The sequence below is a fragment of the Rhagoletis pomonella genome, unplaced genomic scaffold, assembly GCF_013731165.1.
Source record: "Rhagoletis pomonella isolate Grant_MI unplaced genomic scaffold, Rhpom_1.0 Rhpom_scaffold_00007, whole genome shotgun sequence".
Classification (NCBI taxonomy): Eukaryota; Metazoa; Arthropoda; class Insecta; order Diptera; family Tephritidae; genus Rhagoletis; species Rhagoletis pomonella.
In genome coordinates this window covers 38,420,203-38,436,487 of record NW_023458561.1, presented here as the reverse complement: position 1 = coordinate 38,436,487, position 16,285 = coordinate 38,420,203, and the positions used below count along the sequence as shown (strand labels likewise).

The window sequence follows — 16,285 nt, the reverse complement described above, 5'->3', positions numbered from 1 at the left end:
CACACCTATTAAAGTATCTTGAATTTTTATTTTTGCTCGCTGACCAACGCAGCGCAGCCCAGCTCAACTCATACAAGCTGAGCTCAGTGCAGCTCAACAGCAAAAGCAGCAGCAGCAGCAGCAGCAATAACAACTTTGTTAAGTTATGCGAATTAATTTTATGTAGAAAAAATATGTACAGAAAACAACAATAAAACACATATACATATGTATGTATGCAGTCGTACTTGTAGATGGTTGCTATCTGTGCTTAATGCTACATATGAACTAAGTAGTATATGTATTAAAAAATACAAATTAAAAAAGGAAAACAACAAAAATGCAAAAAAAGAAACAACAACACGCGCAATAATTCTGGTCGTAAAAAACAACAATGAACGTCGAGTTAACATGTGTGCGTGCTGTAGATACACGGCAGCTACATACATACATAGGTATGACGGTAAATATCATTTGTTTGTATGTATGTATATACAATATACAAGATAATACATATACATATGTATGTATGTAACTACATAGCTGCGAAGAGATAGTGAGTAGTCACCGTCTCGGATTTCACAAGTTGATTTCTTTCAATTAATAATTGCGGCTAACTATTAATTACTGGTGTATGGTTAAATAGTTGTTGTTGTTGTTGTTGTTGTTGGTTTTGGTGCTATTATTGCATGTTGCATTTATTTTTTTAATTTCAATTTCATTGTTTAGGACAGCTGCAAAAAAAAGTTTTCTGTTTTATTAAAAAAAAAAACATCTATCTATATCTCCCACCTCCACAGATTTTCAAGAAAAAATCAAAAATCAACTGATTTAAAACAAAATTTTTATTAGAAAACACAACAGTACCTATTAATTAAAAATACACCTAAAAGTTACGGATAGTAATACGCTTTAACACTATGAAAAATTAAAAAAAGTAATTCACACGGAAAATTTACGCGAGGGAATTTTTGTTGTTGTTTTTTGCGTAGCTTGCTAACTAAACCCTACTCAAATTGCTAATTGGTTCTTTAAGGGGGAAACCATCGCAGACCAGTCTTATTACTTTATTTAAATTTTTTCAAGTTCAAGCTTCTTATCCAGATCTGAAGAAATATTTTTTCAATTCTTTTTCGCTTCGCTTGAAAAAGTACTTTGCCTTTTGTTGTAAATTTTCTTAAATGAATAAATATGTATGTGAGCGTTCGTTTTACATATCGTCATTTAAAATACAAAACCGCGTATCAACAAAATGCAAAGCGCATATCAAGATCATGCAAAACCACATATTTATGTAAGAATTAAATAAAAAAAAATTTTAAGTTATAAGTTTTGCCAAAATATTCTAAAAATATTAGAACTTCGCTAATAATTTTTATTTATACATATCTAATTTTTATAATTTTTTGAATAGGTCAAAGAGCTGATTAATCTCAATTTTTTTTCTAGCAATTTCAATGCGGGAATTGCAGCAATTAATTTATCATTTTGGAAATTGTTTCTTGCATTTTTAGTTTTAAAATCAGTGCGTATGTATACTTGTTCACTTCGAATTCATTAACTCTAACATATTTTTACTAGTCATTGTTACTTTTAGTTTCCCCAAAACCGTTGATCCAACAAAAAATTCATTTTAATAGGCGCTCAGCAAAATTCTGTATTTTTGTTCATGTGTTTTCATCTAGAACCAAACTTTTGAAATCACATACATAAATAAGTTATTTTGCAAAAGTCCACAGAAATGCTTTCGAGTTATACGTTTCATTTCATTGATAACTTAAAGCGAAATATAATGCAAATATTTTATCAATATATGTAAATATTTCGATATCTTTCTACCAAACACTAATATTTAAATTTGAACAACTTTTATGCCGAAATATTGAAAAAAGATTTTTCCTTTCCAAAAAAACGACCAAATATTTTTATGTAGACGCAGGCATTAAATTAAGAACAAGTGAACATAAACTTTATTTTGTTATTTTTTTTTTCATTTTATTTTATTTAACTCTTACACTATTTTAATTTCATTTTGTTAAAGTCTTTGCAAAACCGCCTATCTAACGGCATTCAAAATTTTACAGGCAAGCAAAAGAACTTATTTTCTCTGCGATAGTCCGTATTTCATCCACATACGTATGTGTCTCGTCGATGTTTTTTGCAAAACCGCACATCGACCGCCTAAATCGCCGTTGTGGCAAAAATTAGATTTGATAACTCTGAACTCCAGGCATCGAGAGTTATGCATAAAAATCTCTATTAAAACAACAGAATTTTAAAATATTAATAGCCAGAGAAAATACCACTCTCAAAGCAATGCCTCAAAGAAAAACAGTTTTTTCGATCTCCTGTAAAATTTGAGTGCCATAAGATAGGCGGTTTTGCAATCGGGCGATGGACGGTTTTGCAAAAGCATCGACGATCTATAATTTTACAAATTTCAGTTTTGCCGATTTAAGCGGTCATCCAACTGGACAATGGGCGATTTTGAAACGGTATCGAGGATTTTATTTTTTGTTTTAGTTTAATTTTTTACTTACTTCTAATGTAATTATTATTATTTTTTTTTAATTCTTTATATTATCTGTCAACTTTATTGTGGCATATGAACATTTATTTCAAGTGTTCTTCCTAAAAACAAAAATCGTGGTACAAAGCTCGACAAATTTAAATGTTTTATTAATTTTTTTTTATTTTTACTTTTGTTTTATTGTATTTTTAACCGACCTCACAAAAATGAGAAGGTTATTAATTCGTCGAAATATTTAACGAGTAACCGATTTCTATAATTCTTTTTTGTTAAAGAAAAGGCGTTACCTCACAGGTGGTCCCATAGTAATTTGGGTCAAATACGATCACCGGATCATGAAGAAATCAACGATAATCTTAATTTTTTATATGGGAATTTAAATCGGGTTTGTTTTTGCTTAAAAATTACTTGTTATTTTTTTATTTGATATATTTATCTTTACCTTTTACTTATATTTTTAATTTTATTATATTGCCCATTATATCTTTATTTCTTTTTATTTTATGTTATTTTAATTTAATTTATTTTGTTTTATTTCAATGTATTTTATTTTTCCTTTTTGTTTAATTTTATTATTCGAAATTTTTAACTTTACGTATTTCAATTATTTGTTTTATTATATTTTTCGTTTAATTTTTATTTTTCTTTTACTTAATTTCACTTTTAATTTCATTTCTTTTGTATTTTGTTTTTCGTTACAAATTATTTGCTTTTTATTTTCAATTATTCATTTGATTGTATTTTCCATTTTATTTTATTTTCTTATTTAAGTTTTTTTGCTTTACTGATTTTATTATATTTTCCATTTTATTCATTTTAATTTTTTTTATATTTAATTTAATCCTACTTTGCATTTTATTTTCGCTTCTTATTTTAATTTTTTACTGTATATTTTACATTTTATTTTATTTTGTAATTTATTGACCCTTAATTTTCTACCTTTTTTCAATTTAATAGCCTTTTTGCAGTCAAAACAATAAAATGACAAAAAAGTGCTCACATTTTTTCTACTCCTTGCCAAATAATTTCATTCAATTACTTTACGAAATTTCGCATAAAGAATGTTTGCTGCCCCAATTTTTGCACATCTCCAAATTAATGCACATCGTTGCGCTGCATTAGTCACCCCATTATTATCGCTTTTATTCTTATTCAAACATTTATACATACTTAGAAATATTTATATTTTTTTTTTACTATACTCTTTTTGGTTTCAAAATTTCTTGCATTGCATGAATCACCTACCAAATAATCGCAGGAATCTGCACAAATTGCCGTAAGATTACTCCGGATGGATACACTCTACACGTTCCACACACACACACAACTTTTGGTGCTGCTTTTCGGTTAGAGTTATATTTTTAGTAAAACGAGAATTTCGCTTTTTTTAGTTTTTTGGTTTTTAGTTGTTTTTTTTTTCTTCAATTACTCGCAGAGATCGTAAACAACGCACACAAACACTCTGATTCACACACAGAAGTAAGAGCAAAAATGTGCGAATTAGTTTCTATTTGCGACGAGCGCACTTAGATTTTCGCCTTGAAATTTTCGCTTTCAAGTGTAAGTAGTACACTAATAAGTAGATACCGTGTACGCGTTTATATGTGCTACATATATGTATGTACGTTTGTATTGGAATGTGCCAGCTGTCCACTGAAACCGCAAATAATTTTGCTGCAGCCTTTTACTTCTCGATGTTCTCTTCTTCTGCCGCTTTACAGCTATTAAATGTTTAATTTTATTTAATTGGTTTGTTTATTTTATTCAATTAAGGTCTATTTTTTTTTTTTGCCTTTCTTTTCTACAAACTTAATTTTATTGCACACACAATTTTCGCGAAATCGTGAAATTGTGCCGCTTTTGCAATAAATTCGTTTGAGTATGTTCGCGTTCTTTCGCTTTGCGCTGTGTGGCGTGGCGTTTATTGTTGGTTGGCTGTTGCGAATTTGAAATTATTTTATTTCTTTCTTTTTTTTTTGATTCCTCAATATTTCATCATCAAATGTGTGCTGGCTTCGCTTCGTTTTTGGGTGGCTACTAAATTAGCAAAATTTGTCTTCTTTTTTATCGTACTCGTGCACCTTCTGTACCGTTTGCCTGGTTACTACTACTTTTTTCGACGTACTCGTCGTGCGCTAACTGGCTATATAATAGCTGGTTGTATGTATTTTTTTAGTTTTGTTATCTTTTTTCTAAAGTAAACTTTTCGTTTTCTTCGTAATGAATAATTTCTTTCACTACCTTATTTAGTTTGCACGTACTACGCCCCGTATGTTTTTCTTTCGCGTCTATTTGCACGCGCCCACTTTGGGTACACCTTTGAATTTTTTTCTAATTGTAATTTGTTCGCAAAGTTTTCCTTTGCTTTTTCACTTTTCCAATAGCTTTTCAAGTCGTCGATATAATGAAGGTGGTGGAGAAACAACACACTTGACTGCGTTGGCGACGAAAATGACGAAGACGACGATGGCGACCACAAATACTACGGCTACGGCTACGACTACGACAACCGAGCAAACGTTGCGATTTGATGTTATTTGTTAATGATAATGATGACGTGCGTGCGTTGCAGCACCGCCGAGAACCTATTTATTAGCTTATGCGAAATACGCAGTTAGACCGTCAGGCAAAAAAAGACACACTAGTTATAATGCTGACGTTAACGTTTTGTGGCAACTTGGCACTTAGTGTACGACCGCGTCTACGGGAGCAGTTAATGTCTTACGCCGAGCGAGTTCGAAATCGTACTGCTAATAATGTTGCACTGTTGGGGAATGTACACCTATTGCTAGGCTACATTACCAACGAAATGAGTGAATGCGCGCGTGAGCAAGTGAGCGCGCGAATAAGCTTGAGTTGAAGCTCAAAGTAGCGGGAGAGAGGGTACATTGGTTGAGTGAGCGCTTGTTATTAAGTCTACGACTAGTTTTCGATTTAAGCGGAGATTTGCATGCATTACAACACAAGCGTAGAGAAGTTTGACTACCTCATCTCCATATAGGATACACTAGCAAACACACATTTGACTCATTGAATTGTAATAACGATGAGTTTTTTACTCAATGCTTGAGTGCGTGCTCATTGTACTTTTTGTGTAACTCATACGCTCTGGTGCTCAAGCACTCATACGCCACGCTGCTCCACTAAGCGCACTTACACACTCACACACTTAAGTGCGACGCTCTCGTTTATAACTCTCAACAGCCTTAGCAGTCGTTAAATCGCCCACTCGTCAACGCCAGAGCTTTTGAGCACATTCAAGTTCTTTCGATTTTCGCAATGAATAAGCGAGTGAGCGCAATAATCGAACTAAATATTAGTTAGGGCGCTGGCATGCGAGCTGTTGAATATTCATATGTACATGGAAGCGGGTTGGTGATAGGGGGGGGGGGGTTCAAATGCAGGCGGCGATGACTACGAAAGGCGCTCGCTGACGTCACACTAAAAAGGTGGCAAGCAAACGGGAGTAGAGTGGTGGTGGTGGTGCTGCTGCTGGGAGCAGTTGTTGTGAGGCAAGTAATACAGAAAATGTGGAGACGCTACAATGATGTGCATGTGAGTGTGTGTGCGAGAGTTTCTATGCTTTGCATGCACGGCGTGTGGGTTACTAGACACCGCCATATGTGTAAATATATTAACGCTCTAATTGTATGCACATATGTACACACATATATTTGTACATACATATGTAGGTACTAGGAATGTTAATCCCGGGTTCCCGGGATCCCGGTCCTTTTAAGTCCCAAAAATCCCGGCATTATTTGCCCAGATGCCGGGACTTTCGGGATTTGTAATTTCCACTGGTGGCAATAATAGAAACGCCTTATGTTGACCAGTTTTGGCTATACATATTTCCTTTTGTATATATAAAATAAATAGAGTAAAATTTCGTTCTTAATTTTTTCTCTGACGTCAGAATTTTTTAAAAGAACCTTGAAATTTGAAAGATATGAGTAATTCAAAAAATGAGTTAAAAAATTCGGTGCAATGTATGTACTTAAAAACCAAGTGTGGGTATCAAATTAAAGAGATTCTGTAAAGTTAAAACAGATTACATTTTTTTGGTGCGTAAGGGACGAGTAAAAATGCCCTTTTATAATTTTATCCGTGAATACCCTTGAAATTTTACAATTCTTATTTAAAAAAAAAATATATACATATATGTTAAGGACTAACTTTATTAGATTAAAAAATAAAATAGATTAAAGGGGCATTCTTATTCGTCCTTGTGAACCCAAAAAATTCTACAGAATTTTTTCTTTCATTTGCTACCCATATTTTTGTTTTACATTGCACTGAATTTTTTACAAAAAGTTTTGAAATTAATCATGTCTTTAAAATTATAGTCTTTTTAATAAATCATGACGTCAGAGAAATGCCCATTTATATGCATTTAATTATATGTAATATGAGGTAGATTTTTATAAAAAAAAATTAAATAATGAACAAACAAAAGGAATATAGATAAAACTGGTCGAAATTTCACGCATTTTTATTTCTGCCACTAGTATTATGAACTTTTTTCAACCAGAAAATAAATTTTTTGACATAATTTTTTTACGTTATTTTATCATATATGTATGTACATACATGGTAAAGTATTATTAAATGCATATTGATTTAATTACTGTCTTTCGTTTTGTTACTTATGAAATAATTTTCACTTTAAATATACAAATACGTTCCAAGCGCATTTACTTATTATTTATTATATAATAGGAGAACTTCTCAAATCATATTGAGGCAATTTTTTCGATTTAAGTACATAGTTGAAAAATAATAAATATTTAAATCCCGGGATCCCGGGATAGAACCAACGACATCCCGATAATCTCTACTTCCCCCGTCTGAGCACCCGTCGTGGAAAAATCTCCCGTTACGAAATGCTATCAGCAATTCCGACGTATTCATAGTTAGTGCTGCCTTTGGTTTTTGTTTGTTTTAATTTTTGGTTTAATAATTCTAAATCAAAATAAAATAACTCGAAATCAGTGATACCCCAATCTCACGAATTTCGCATTTACGGGAGTATTTCGTAATCACGACGGGATTCATGATAGTAATTTAGACGCGACAACGTCGGGATCTGCGACGGAATTGATGATAGGCCTGTTAAAGTGGCGTTTTTTTTTCTCTCTGCTGTCAGGATTTATTTTAAAGGACTTTGTAATTTCAAAGATATGATGTATTCCAAAAATTATTTAAAAAATTTCTTTAGAATTCAAAAAAAAAAAATTTTTTGGATTTACAGGACGAATAGGTAATTTTTTAAGCTGATAAAATTAGAAGGCCGAAATTCGAGGATGTTATCGAGTTTATATAAGTACTAAACATATAATTTTTTCAACAACAAATACTGCGATATTTCAAAGATAAAATATTAAAATGACATTTTCAATATGTACCAGTCCTTCTGCAGCAAAAACTTGAATCTGTTTAAATTCGGGTTTCCCCTTCAATTTTATACCCATACTTCTTCTCTAAGCATATTTCTCTGAATTTTTAAATCATTTTTGAATTACTGACGTCAGCGTGAAAAACTAAACACGCAATTTTACAATATTTGGCCTATGGTTTCGCGAATGTATTGATATTTGGTTCAAAAATTACACCTAGACATTTCTAAAAAACATGAATTATTAAATAGAAAAAGAAATATAGCCAATATTGGTCAAGAAAATGAGATCCTATTATTGGCATCAGTGCAAATTAGCAAGAATCCCGAGATTTTTGGGACTTTAAAAAGGCCGGGATCCTATCACATTCCTAGCACCTACACTACTTATTTTTGCATCTGTATATGTATGTAATTAACAGCGTTTGTTGCTGCGCTGGCGCCTCTTCTAGATTGTTCTCGACCATTAACGACACCGACGACCACAGCGGCGGCGACGACAGCGATAACAACAACAACGCCGCCGTCATTACCCTGCGGGAAATGCATCTAACTATATGTTAACTTGAAGTTGACTAAAGGTTACTGTTATCTGTATATTTTCTCTGAAATAGTAAGGGTAGTCAAGAAAAATATATTCTTTTTACCTTTCTATTTATTTTCTTGATTTTACTTCATTTCACATTTGTTTACATATTCTGCTGTGAGTGGTCCCATATTTGAACTCCGTCGTACATAACTTCAAAATGATAATATAAAATTTATTAACAAAAAAAATATAAAAAAAGGAAAACAATTTCCCGATTACGTCTGTATTACTTATTAACTAGTGTCAAGTTATCTCTTTGTAGCTAATTACAAGTTACATCTAATGTATAAAAATCTCGTGTCACCGTGTTTGTGGTCAAACTCCTCCTAAACAGCTCAACCGATCTTTATAAAAATTTTTGTGCATATATGGTAGGTATGAGAATCGGATGTAAAGTATATTTCATACCGCTAGGTCTAGGGGGCGTGGCACCTCCCATACAACCCAAATTTTTACCACTGCATATCTCTGAATGTGTTCACGGTAAAGTACTCGGACATGGTATGAAGATATATGAAAACAGTCGCATACTCGTGGAGAAAAATTATGACTATTGGAAAAGGGTGTGTGGAACCTCCCATACAAAACGAAGTTTCCATACTGCATATCTCTGGAAGTGTTCATTGTAGAGTACTGCAACTTGGTATAGAGATTTCATAATCACATGGTCATGAAGAAAAAATGGGGGCTAATGGTAAAAGGGGTATGGCGCCTCCCATACATTTTCATACTGCATACCGCACTGAAGCTATTACGTATCTTTATATGCATATACACTTTTGCTGGGTTATTTAAGACGGCAATGGAAATATGCCTTCTGACTACCACCAAACCGTAATATTAGAAGACAAATGCGTCACTAAAAATCATGAACGTGAACTCTTGGTGAAAATGTTGGGACCAAAATGTTTCAATACAACAAATAATTCCCGCGAAAAAAACTAACAAGTTATAAATAATTATTTTCTGCAGGGTATCGCCAACACCAGCAAACATCAGAAGCACTACCACCTATATACCACCACTATAATCTCGTACAACAGCGTCGATGCGGCATTTGCGGATGTTTAGTTTTTTTTATTTTTTTTTTTATTTTATTTATTCGTTGTTTATCGCGCCTTTGCTGTATGTTTTTTTTTCTTTTTCAGGCTTGATTTGTTTTTGTGCGTTTTTCGGTTTTTTTTCATTTTCTGGTACATTTCGGCAGCATTCCACATTTTGACATTTCGTGACTCTTTCTTACACTTGTTCTGCTGTACGTCTGTATGTACATATGTAGACATATTTTGCACTTTCGCGTCGGCATGTCAGCGCTCGTTAGCATGCTTTTGTTTCATTGTTATTGTGCTTTTTTAAGCGGCACGATTTTACATATAAATTATTATACATTTATGAGTTGATTATATTTTTAGCGTTTACAGTTGATGCGAGTACCCACAGATAGCATACCTGTTGATGACTCTGATATTGGTGAGGATGCTGCTGCTGCTGCTGCTGTCGGTGTAGCTTTTGGTGCTGATGAGCATCATAAGGTATTGGAATCTTGCGTTCAGATTTTTTTTTTTTTTTTTGGGAATATACTTACTACTAAAAAAAGGTTAATAAACAATTGCGTTTTATTATTGGAAGTTTCCTGAAGAGAAGCAGGGGTTTAATATCGAAAAACGTATGATATTCAAGAATTCTTCACCATCTATACGAGAAAATATGTTTTCCATATAAGTGTCTAGGTACAAACAAAAAATTGTCAGCATCAGGATATCAAGTCGAAAACGCCCCGGCAGAACTTCAGCTTTGGCGAAGAACGGCAATTGCAGGAATGAAACTGACCGGAGAGCTTAGAAAGAGCCGTAAACCTGCCAGCAACATAATCGAACAATAAACTTGAAAATAAATCCATTAAAAAAAATGGATTTATGGGCTCACAGAAGCGCAAAAGAAAATACGGCCAGAAGAAGTGCTTTGCTTCTACGGCGGCAGGCTAATTGTTTTCCCATGAGAACTTGTCATCCATGTATTATCAACAAAAAATTGAATTAAACCAAAATTAAATACATAATTGCATACATACATACATATGTATACAGTTAGCATCAGAAAAATGAATACCTTGACGTTGTGACGATTTCATCTATTTATATTTTCCATAACGAATTTATCTTATTTTTTTTTATAAAAAAAAAAATAGTTCAATCATTATTTTATTTCATATAAAACTGTAGAAAATTCAAGAAATAACAAAAAATTTTCAACTTTTCCTTTCGATTTTTTAGAAGCCATTAAATTTAAGTACAATAAGGTGAAAATTTCAAGTCTCTAAAAATTACCGCTGATTTTTGAGAATTTTTGTTTTCGTCAGGGTGCTGCGCCTTTTCTTCCATATAACGCATGAACAAAATCTATTTTTATATGGAAGAAAATATACAACACCCTTGACAAAAGAAATACTCAAATTTCAACCGAAATTTTTAGAGACTTGAAATTCGCACCTTATTATTCTAAAATATTTCTCAGAAATCGAATTGAAAAGTTTAAGTTTTATGAAAATTTGTTGTTATTTCTTGAATTCTCCCCCGTGATCTACTGAAAAAATAATTAATTTTGCTTGGTTTTGCTGTTGAATGAATTATATTTGTATAAAAAAATAAGACACATTTGGTATGGAAAATATAAATAAATAAAATTGTCAAAACGTCATATTTTTGACGCTAACTGTATATGTATATTACTGGCTAAAGCGGCTCAGAAATATACCTAATACCAAACGTGCATATATCCAAGTTTTTTTTTTTTTTTGTTCATTTCCTTTCAGATTAAAATTTGTCAATTGCCGCTTTGGCGTAAATTTCGATATAAAAAAGAAAATAGAGGTACAATTCTCGCATACGAAGCGATAACTTTTTCTAAAGTTTGCCGCCTCACTTTCTAGAACAATCACACATATGTGTGTGTACAAATGTAAATGAGTGTTAAAAAATGTATTCAAATATACAGCACTAACTTCGTCATCACTGTAAATATCCACTACCAGTTGGGTGGACGGACCTTTATCCTCAGCATGCCTGCATTGCAAAAATTCAACAAATCGAGCAATAAAATTATTATTCGAAAAGTAAATTAAATCAAATCGAAACAAAACGAAACGAAACCAAATCCAATTGAATTACAACGAAATGTTAATTAAAGCATTTGACATTGACAGATTTGTATGAATTTTTCATGACAACTTCATCACAACAACGGCCCATCGTTTCAAGTACTCGTAACTGTGTACATATGTTGTGTGCACGCAGAAAGAAAAATCAGCAACAATACCTGCCTGTACGCCTGCTCTGATTGTTTGCATTTATCGGATAATTTAAAGCATTTATGCGAATGCAAAGCGACAACAAATGACCGCTTGAGAAGCAAGTGTAAGTGTTGCGGAAAATTTTAGTATGTAAACATATGCAAATATGTATTAAAAAATTACAAATGCTCAATACGACCAAAAAAAAATTACACAAAAAAACTCGTACCCGCGCACTACGCAAATTTATTGCCCAGGAATATCCGCTGCAAAGTTGCGCGCAAACAGTTCAATGTCTTCAGTTTTAGAATTTTGTTACTTCAATGACTTACTCATCTCAGTCGAAAACGCATTTTTGTCAAAGTTAAATTATTATTTTATTTCTTTTACCCACCTTTAGTGCCCTTTCCTAACATTTAAGGCATTTCAAATGTCAATGTACCGCAATTACAAAGCTTTACAAACTGCTTTATTGAAAAAAAAAAAACACATCGCTGTAAATGTGCGTGCACGTGGGCGTATGAGTGACTAAAACGCCAGCAGGGGCAGCGGCAGTGGCACGACAGCCGACAAACGACAGCCGTCAGTCAGACCAGTCACCCCGTCAACCGGCCAGCAAGGGGTTAAACACAGTTGGGGCAAATATTTATTATTAACCGCATCGCATGCGCCAAACTGGCGACTTTAAATGTTTGCTGCTGTTGCTGCTGCACCTCCTCCTTCTTATTCAGCTGTAGCAATCTGCCAGAGCAGAATTGAGACGAGCTAGTGTTAAAATTACTAACTAAAATACCAAAGGCGGCGATATGTGGTGCACAGTGTAGCGTACGTGGTTAAAAATGTAAAAAAAGCTAGAACTATACATAAATGGGATTTTTTTTTTTTAATTTAGAATGCTCTGCGTCACGATACTCGTAAAACGAGATTTCCTCGTGGTTTAAAAAAGTTTGCATTTTATTATGTGGAGCGAGACTAATTTTGCCTTTTTGACTAAGCATTTGTATAAAATTACATAGTTCATGACTTTTTTTTAAAAAACCTTTTCAGGATGTTTCCTGTATTTTCCATTGGGTTTAACGTTTTTTTTTTTTTGAAGAGTTTTTCAGGTATATACTCTGTAACTTTCGGTATTTTTCAGATTTTTTTTTTTGCTATTTTCCGGTTGCTCGGCAAATTTTTCGAAAATTTCGAGCTTTTTTGAAAATTTCGAATCTTTCAAGACTTATGTGAAATCATAGGGATTTTTCGGCTTCTTTAGGATCTATTCGAAATTGGAGATTTTTTTCGGCTTTTCCGTTTTTTTTTGGTACTTCCCAGAATAATTCAAGGTTTCAGATTTTTTTGGAATGAACAGGATTTTTTGAGTATTTCGTGGATCTATTCGAGATTTCTGCGAAACTTTTCGGGATTTTTCGGAATTTTTTAAATCGATTTTTCGGAATACTTTCTGGATTAGCGACACCTTTCAAGATTTTTTGGCACTTTCCTGGACCTTTTCGTGTCTCTTGGGATTTTGTGGAATTGTTTTTGAATTTCTCAGGCCTTTCAGTGATGTTGTGGAATTTTTGGGAATTTCAGACAATGTCTTTCTGTAATTTTTCGAGACATTTTTGGTGTTCTGTGCAACTTTCTTTACACCAGCAGTTCTTAAAAGCAACTCTGAAAACGACAGCATTAGAATTAAGGGACCAGAACTGACCAGAATGATGCTTGTGATTTCGCTGACTTAAGCACCCAAGTCCAAGCGTGCCCTAAAACTCAGTATTAAATTTGCGAGAATGGAGAGGTGTAAAAAAATTGTCGTTGTTAATGTTGTTGTTGTAACAGTGTAGAAATCTCTCAACGAGTATTGGGGAATACAGAGTATAAAGTGCCTCTTTAACTCATTTGTGGGGCTTAAATTCAACGCCAGAATCCCATTCTCTACTCACCGTCCAAAAAAAAAATTGAAAAAGAAAACTGAAATTATGACTTACATTATTTCTATCCACAACTTTTATGGAACTGCTCTGCTGTATTTACATACATCAGATAACATCGGCTAACTGATTTTGCATGTTTTACCGACATAATCTGGAAAATTAATTTGTAGTTACAGTTACGCTGCAACCGTGGCGCTGGATATGGTTACAAATAAAAAATGATAGCTCTAACATACAAACTACATATACATACATATGTAGAAGAAGCGAAACATAAAAAAAAAACATTTGATTCGACAACAACAGGTTCGACACGTTCTTGAGAGTGTGCTACACATCCATCGACACACAGTCGACTATTTGCAAAATCCATCCAAATGCAAACATGGAACTCAATGCTCACGAGCAAAAAGTACAAACACAAAAACAAACAAAAAATTACAATTACAGCAAAATAACTGACTAATATTAGTTGACTATTCTTCAGCAACTTGGAAGATTACAAATTTAATTATTGCACATTTATTGTTAAAACAAATTGCTACTTTAACGATTATTACTAAGTTAATAATATTAACATATATTTTTAGATCGCAAATTTGCAGCACCACGTTCTCAGACAGTAGTCAATTAGTTTGTCAATGATTTAGACAGTCAGTCAGTCATTTAGCCGGGAAGCTGTGTGTATGTACATAGGTTGTTATCTGTCTAATCGGTTCATATGTATGAGCGAGTGAGGAACAATGAGCATCTAGGAAGCCTTGAGTTAATTTTGTTGCTAGTGCAATACATCTGACTCTTTGATTATTTATGCATGAAATCATATGCAAATCCATTCACACAATTTTCCATGTTTTTTTTTTTTTAAATCTAATTTTTTCCATTCCATGCACTGTTTCCAATTCACTCATTCATTAGTGACATTTTCACAACAATATGTTTGAGTTTGCTGTGCGTCTTCTTGTTGCTTCGCCTATTCGCTAAATGAAGTGCGCTTTGCTTTGCTCAGTAATTGCTCGACTTCTTCCTTTTGTACATATGTATGTATCTATTTCGGGTAAGCTTTTATCGAAATAATACTTTTATTGAATGTTTTGAAAGTTCTTTAGTTATGAGTAAATGGTATCAGCTAAGCAAATGGGTCGCTGCCCAGACGGTACCCAATAACTAAAAATATTTTCCAACAGTAAGTGTTGCAGCTGAGTTGATTGAAGACATTTTTTTCATTGCCTCCAAGAGCCTTTAATTGACTAGAAACAACTTCCAAATTTGTTTGAACGGATTTCTGGTATTTATAAAACCGACTGCCTTTCAAAATCATCTATATTCTCCGGCTAAGTATGCAGTGTCCGTTAGTGTAGACGATTTGATGCTGATATTAGAAGTAGCACGGTTTTTGTTAACTCCATAAGAGAAATTAAGCTTTAGATAGTCTTGCCAAGACATTGAGATGGTGCGAAACAGGGAAGACAGAAAAAGGGTCTCATCAAGTACTAAGCAGCGCTAGGCACAATTCAATGTTTGCACAATTACCGACAGAACTATTAATACAGATTAAAGACGGTTCAAAATCGGCAGGAAGGTAAGAAAGTATTTTAATAAAATTGAGACCAAGTAATCGAAGGCTATTCTAAAAGAAATCAATTGACGGAGGGAGTTTTTTTATTCACTAGGAAATTCACCGTTTTCACAGTGCGGGGGGTTAACTCAAATTCGGCAGTTAACTTTCAGATTTTGTACTGAGAACCTCTAGGTAACTGCCGAATGAGAGTTAATCCATCATTGTAAAAACGGTTCTTAAAGTACCTAGATAAAAAATGGGAGGGTCATAAAATTTCCGCACTTGGAAGAGATATTTTTTGGTAATAATCACTGATATGTTGGTTTTCAAGTGGCTACAGTACTTGGCTACAGTGACTTTTTGAACAGAAGTTTTTATTTTGGCAAAAAAAAGCATTTTAATTTTTAAACATAGGAATAGCATTGTTTTTATCTCTCGCCAAATGCGGTCGTGTTTGCTTCAAATCAACGCATAATCTGCCCAAGAAGTCAGAATAATATTTGCCATTGGCTGGACTATACGGAGTGGAAACCAACGTAACCTAACCTAATCTACATACTAGGTCCACCGTTCACACGCAGAAATCCACTGCTTTGACTATTTCCTAGTGCCTGATGGATCGTGATGGATCCACGGGGACCCTTAGCGATTACGAAGCGGCGCAAACATTTGTCCGGTTTGAGGTAGAACAGCGCTAAACACTCCCTTGAAGTGGTCAGAGTATTACGCTAGGCGCTCACTGCATTCGATAAGCCAATCTTTCTTGGTTGCAGTGATGTTTTTTAAAGACACATTTTTATTTTCTAAGAAAACTTTTTATTGTTTTGCAAAGGCAAACATTCTACTGATAACATACACCAACAACACAATACCTAATAAGAATAATAATAAACAATATACAAATACAAACAGAAAACAACAATTAGCGGCAGCAACTTTAAATGACAGCAAGTAATAATAGAAACAATAACCAAAAAGTACTTATTAACATATGTAGTACGAGTAGACAAAGTATGCAAT

At 33.4% G+C, this 16,285-nt stretch overlaps 1 protein-coding gene across 5 annotated transcripts in view; it reads right to left on the bottom strand.

The window, feature by feature from the left end:
• Positions 1-16,285, bottom strand: part of LOC118742740 (terminal nucleotidyltransferase 5C) — a 325,265-nt gene that overhangs the window by 13,402 nt on the left and 295,578 nt on the right. The window contains exon 1 of one of the 5 annotated variants that reach the window (XM_036475048.1): positions 3,755-5,291. The exons of 3 other annotated variants lie outside the window; for them this stretch is intronic. The gene's annotated coding sequence lies outside the window, so the exon portion shown is untranslated. Of the gene's footprint in view, positions 1-3,754; positions 5,292-16,285 lie in introns of those variants that run through there. One more of the 5 variants, XM_036475050.1, reaches the window with a different exon arrangement.